Genomic DNA, 6,000 nt, shown 5'->3' on the forward strand with positions numbered 1-6,000 from the left:
GAATAGCGATAATTCTTACGATAGGAGTGTATATATCAAAGCCTCCACTTATCTCCCAGCTTGCCTAAAATGCCAGAAATATGGCAAAATAGATAACAAAATTGGCTAAAGATCTGCATTCACTCAATCAAATCGCCACTTATCTAAAATGCTGGGACCAAAATCAGAATATCATAATTATAAATGTGTGTAAGTGAAAAAAGAAATTCACAATACTCCTGAATGGCATCACTAATCGATTGTGTCACTCATAAGTTCAGTATGAATAAAAACACTGTGTTTTTATTCATACTGAACTTATGAGTGACACTATTCTTTTTTGCCAGCCTCTATGCCAGTCTGAAATGTCATACCCAGCTCCCTGACAGCAGTATGCAAGTCCCTGGAGCAGTTTGTAGTGGGTGCAGTGCACTTCAGACAGGTGGACCCAGGCCCATCCCCCCTACCTGTTACACTTGTGGTGGTAAATGGGAGCCCTCCAAACCCCCCTAAAACCCACTGTACCCACATGTAGGTGCCCCCCTTCACCCCTTAGGGCTATGGTAATGGTGTAGAGTTGTGGGGAGTGGGTTTGGGGGGGGAGGTTGGGGGGCTAAACAGCCAAGGGAAGGGAGCTATGCAACTGGGAGCTATTTTTATTTTTAATTTTTAGAAGTGCCCCCTAGGGTGCCCGGTTGGTATCCTGGCATGCACTACAAATGCTGGCTCTTCCCATGACCAACAGCCTTGGATTTCGCCGGGTTTGAGATCGCCGGCATTTTTTTCCATTATTACTACTACTACTACTTAACATTTCTAGAGTGCTACTAGGGTTACGCAGCGCTGTACAAATTAACAAAGAAGGACGGTCCCTGCTCAAAGGAGCTTACAATCTAATGGACGAAATGTCAAGTTGGGGCAGTCTAGATTACCTGAGTAGAGGTGTAGTGGTTAGGTGCCGAAGGCGACATTGAAGAGGTGGGCTTTGAGCAATGATTTGAAGATGGGCAGGGAGGGGGCCTGGTGTATGGGCTCAGGGAGGCCGGCCAAATCAACCCCGGCAAATTCTGACATTTGGCCGAGCCCAACCGTATTAGGGAAGAAAAAGATGGCTGGCCATCTTTTTCGAAAATACGGTTAGCTCCGCCCGCTTGCGGTGCCGGAGATGGCCGGCCAGCTATTTCACCAGCGCCTTTCGATTATGCCCCTCCATGGCCTTTTATCTGCCATTATTTTCCATGCTTCTTTGTTTCTAGGTTTCAATGACTGCCATGGGTTGAATATTGACCCATGAATTCCTAAATTAAGGCTTCTATGTTAAGCTCCTAAATTTGTGTTCTATTTTAAGCCACATTTCAAATCCCATGTTTTCACTAAAAATCCATCTGGATTTAGGAGCTTAAAAGCTACACTTAAAGATATAGATCTGTCATTTATTTGTAAGATTTATTAGCCTAATTTATGAGCCCAGTGCTGAAAATCAAGTGCTAAGCTCCTAACTTCTTTTCAATGCCTTAAATCTGCCCTTGTTGCCAATCACTTTTTATGCTCCTAAATTTAAGTGTTTAGCTACATTTTGAGTAAATAGTTATGTCCTCAGCTCTAGTATGCTGATAAAAAGGCTAATTTAGGATCATAACTCTCAATGTTAAGAGCATAAATTCTTTGAATATCGGGCCCAGGGTTTTAGATGTCATGCAAAAGGAGGTAGAAGGTCAGTGTGAAAAAAATGAGATGGGGAATATGGCAGGAACAGATCATCGTCCAGTATTCCAGCTGTACATTTTCATCTTGATGACTGGCACAAAATATTTCCTGCATGGTATTGCTGTATTTCTTTCTTCGGGCACCTTTTACAAAGTGACACTGCCAATCAGCAGCACACTGAATGCAAAGAAGCCTATTCAGTTCCCATGGGCTTCTTTGCATTCAGCAGACACTAATCAGTAGCGTCTCTTTGTAAAAAGAGCCCTTGTTGCTGAGAAACTCGTGTTGAGTATTTAGCTAGAAGGAACAAGATCCTGCTTGTTTAAATGATTGGCGCATTATAAATATAGGCAGAGTTTCTCCTTTTTTCAAACCAGAGTATGGTAAGCCAGTATCATGGAGCAAATTGTACCTCAAGGACATAAGCAACCACACATTCAATCATTCAAACTTTTCCTCGCAGAGAGATTAGAAAAAAAAAAAATCAAATGGCACAGTCAGGAATCAGATACAGCAATTGCTAGAACCAGCACCAAATTCTCTGGTTTGGTAAGTTACTTGATGATTTTATTCTCTGAAGAACAGCACTCCTGCTGATTATCTAGAGTGTGACACAACCATATGTGATTATTTATTTGTGTTTTGTTATCATATTTATAACTTGGAACATTATTTCCTTGTTGTTTTTATTATTTTTGAATTCACATTCCCTATTTTTTTTTGAAATGGTATGCCTTGGATTGGATTTTGTGTTCAGTACATAAAAGTAAAAATATTCATTCCCCCCCCCCCCCCCCCCCCCCCCCCCCCCCGTCTCTCTCTCTCTCTCTCTCTAGGTGGGTTAATCGGAGAGGACAGGATCCTGCCTTCTTAACCCACGCTGGGTTGGCAGCTGCCAATATTCAGCAGCATTTAACTGAGCAATGCCACCAAATATTGGCTCTGACTACCCAGACACAACCTAGGCAGTGGTGGCATAGTCTGGGCATAGGGCAGAGCCATGGCATATTTGGGCAACAGTCATATTCATTGCCGTTCCTGCATACCTAACTGGGCTGGCTGGACTGCAGAAATGGTTGGCCTACCTTTGCCCAGTTAGATGTGCAAGTATACCACTTAATATTGTCCATACCCACATAACTTCCAGATGCTGCCACAGACCTGGATATTCAATGCAGTGTCTGGACATGGCTCGGCCTTGAATATCCAGATCTATTTTAGCCGGCAGCAGCTATCATTTAGAAAAACGCTTGCCACCGCCAACTGAATCTTGATCAGTTTATATTTACAGAAGGAAAGAAATCTAACAGCAATGACAATAGAATTATCCGTTTAAGCAGGTCATCCTGAACAGGCTGACCCGGTCCTGGTTGGATCCCACTGCATGCCTGGAGTCGTAGGCCTAGAGCTCCATACATGCAATAGGGAATAAACCAATTTGACCTGAGTGAAATGGCATGCAGTTTCCCTGAAATGTTGGGTCTGGCAGGGACTGTACCTGCTCTTAAAAGGTGCAAAGTATGTATGGGGATTTCAAAATGTCCCTGGGCCTCCCTTTTTCAGTTACAGAGAGGAGAGCAGTTTCCACACCAAGGAATGTACCTGGACAAATTCCTTTGAATACTGTGTGCATGTTACCTCATTCAAGAGGAATATTGATAGACAGTGTGAGGCAGGTAGTGGATGTTTTTTCTTCACATTTATCTCCCAAAGGAATGAATTAATGAAGCATTTCTTCAATATGCAGAAGTATGTAAGAACTGAGAGGTGGTGCTAGACAGGTAATGAGTTCTGGGCTCTACGACAACAATCTTTCCACCCTGCTTGCCTAATTTTCAACACAACAGAAAATTCACAGAGAGTCACTTGAGCTTCACAAATGCAAGCTAAAGATTTTCCTCTGCACCTGTTCCCCACTCCTTTGTAGACACATGCATAAGCTAGTCTGATATTATTCCAACAAAATTCCATGAATTTTCCTCCATGTGGTGGTAAATTTGAGGCAACTGGAAATTTTTCATTCAAATGTGTTTCTGATTCTGTGGTCACTGAATTGAATCATTACCACCAATCACCAGAAAGAGTTAGGATGCCACTAATTATTTTCCAGTCTTAAACCCAAGTCTTTTTAGATAACTTTAGGCAACCTGAGATAATAGTCTGATATGAGAAAGTAAGCAAAGAAGATTATTAGTTGGCAAATCTGCCTAAAATGTGTGTACAACGAATTTTACTTTGTTGAAATTTAAGCTTTTCTGATTTATCAATAAGCGTTTGTTACATTTTATCAAGGGAACAGAGAAAAAGTGAGGTGGATGATACATGCTTTATTTTTATACCTTGAATGTTTGATGTTAATTTTAGCTGATTTTTGTACATAATGGACAAATGGCTAAATGCCAGGCGTTGATCTCTTTCTTTTACTGGAATAAATTTAATTTTTAGCATATATTTTTTTGCATGGTGTGGTCTCTAAGATTTCACTTCATTGCCTTGTGCTTGGTGTGTGTACAAGAAAGGGCATGTCCATGAACTCTTGAATGATAGAGCTTTGATAGTATTTATCTCATGCTTAAAGTTCAGTTTTTGAAGGACATGTGCTCTACATACCTATTCCAAACACTGTTACTGGTCTTCTGCTGTAATCTGGTTACTATCATAAGTACATAAGTGCATAAGTATTGCCATACTGGGAAAGACCAAAGGTCCATCGAGCCCAGCATCCTGTTTCCAACAGTGGCCAATCCAGGTCACAAATACCTGGCAAGATCCCAAAAATGTACAAAACATTTTATACTGCTTATCCCAGAAATAGTGGATTTTCCCCAAGTCCATTTAATAATGGTCTATGGACTATTTAGGAAGCTGTCCAAACCTTTTTAAAACTCCGTTAAGCTAACCGCCTTTACCACATTCTCTGGCAGCGAATTCCAGAGTTTAATTACACATTGAGTGGAGAAAAGGTTTCTCTGATTCGTTTTAAATTTACTACATTGTAGCTTCATCACATGCCCCCTAGTCCTAGTATTTTTGGAAAGCGTGAACAGAAGCTTCACATCTACCCGTTCAACTCCACTCATTATTTTATAGACCTCTATCATATCTCCCCTCAGCCGCCTTTTCTCCAAGCTGAAGAGCCCTAGCCGCTTTAGCCTTTCCTCATAGGGAAGACGTCCCATCGGCACAATAACCAGGCACAATACACAATTTTAAACAATGAGGGGAGCTCACCGTTAGCAAATTCTCAATATGCTCTACTTCTCAGCATTTCTATACCTTATATTATACAGGTCAATAGGATCAGAGAATCATAATAGGATCCATCAGATCAGCGTATCCGCCAACACTTTGGATAAATAAATGAGCCAAGCATACTTTTTAGGGGTGGTACCGCAATCCTCATCAATCCAGGTTTTAAATTTTTCACTATTAATCCTTATTTTGTTATTCAGACAATTTTTTATACAATTTTTTATATTTTCACAGACATCCTTAGCCTAAATTTTCTTTATATTATGCATATGAAAAAGATTAGCATAATATTCAAATTAGTACTTAGCTTTTAAGCTACAGTCGACGATACATAGTGGAGACTAGTTGTCACCTTTTTTGGACATAGATCCATGTTTCGCTTATGAGCTGTTTCAAGGTAGTCTCCTATAAAGTAAAGTAATAGTATACAATTAATCCTTAACTTCTGACAGGACTATTATGCACTGACTCACAACTTGACCATTACTAACCAAGAGTATTTCTTACTAGCGGCTTCTAAGATGGCTGCCCCGCTTTCTTAAGGCAGGCTTTATAGCCAGATCAAATATTCACGTGATGTAGAGTGCCAATCAGAGCGCCAGGCTAAACAGCTGATATCCAGTAGACAGATCATTTAATAAACAAAATATCTGGATAAACAAAATATTTGGCTGCAGTATTTTAGAAGACTTTAAATGAGTGTCAACCATTTGATTTCCCAATTAAGCCCATTTTATTTATTTATTTATTTGGATTTTGTTCACACCTTTTTCAGTAGTAGCTCAAGGTGAGTTATATTCAGGTACACTGGATATTTCTTGGTCCCAGGAGGGCTCACAATTTAAGTTTGCACCTGAGGCAATGGAGGGTTAAGTGACTTGCCCAAGATCACAAGGAGCAGTGGTGGGATTTGAACTGGCCACCTCTGATTTCAAGAGTGGTGCTCTCACCACTAGGCCACTCCTCCATGCCCCTATGGTCCCACAGTGTTTAAAGTAAAATTCCAAAATTGCTCTCTGAAGTTCAGTATTTTCTCAAATTCGCCTCCCTCCCACCCTTCTT

Source organism: Microcaecilia unicolor, chromosome 2 (assembly GCF_901765095.1).
Source record: "Microcaecilia unicolor chromosome 2, aMicUni1.1, whole genome shotgun sequence".
Taxonomy (NCBI): Eukaryota; Metazoa; Chordata; class Amphibia; order Gymnophiona; family Siphonopidae; genus Microcaecilia; species Microcaecilia unicolor.